Below are 631 nucleotides of genomic sequence, written 5' to 3' on the forward strand. Positions count from 1 at the left end.
GCCGTCTGATTTTATACTTTCACCTTTCCTCCAGAGTCGCAGTAAGCGATACCTTGCTGGTGGTTGTCTGTTTTTGTTATCTATACTGTTTGTTTGTCTCTTTATAATTCTAGAGAATCCTAAAATGGGACAGCAACTAACCACCCCTTTGAGCCTGACCCTAGATCACTGGAAAGAAGTCAAGAGCAGAGCCCACAACCAATCAGTGGAGATTAAGAAGAATAGATGGATAACTTTTTGTTCCTCCGAATGGCTCATGTTCAATGTTGGGTGGCCTCAGGACGGGACTTTTGATTCTGATGTTATTTTGCAGGTTAAAGCTAAGATCTTCTCTCCTGGATCGATGGGACATCCTGACCAGGTGGCCTATATAGTCACTTGGGAAAGCCTCTCCCTTGAACCTCCATCTTGGGTGACGCCCTTTCTCAATCCTGCACGAAGAACTCCTCTCACCCCTCTTCCTTCTGCCCCTCCCTCGGACCCTTCGACCACCTCCTTGTATCCTGTAGTAGTATAGAAGCTGCCTTTCCCTTGACCAGACCAGATTGGGACTTCAACACACCTGAAGGTAGGGGACACCTACGCCCTTATCGCCAGTTGCTCACAGCGGGCCTCCAAGCAGCGGGGCGAC

This window comes from Nannospalax galili, unplaced genomic scaffold (genome assembly GCF_000622305.1).
Source record: "Nannospalax galili isolate Female #2095 unplaced genomic scaffold, S.galili_v1.0 scaffold441, whole genome shotgun sequence".
Lineage (NCBI taxonomy): Eukaryota > Metazoa > Chordata > Mammalia > Rodentia > Spalacidae > Nannospalax > Nannospalax galili.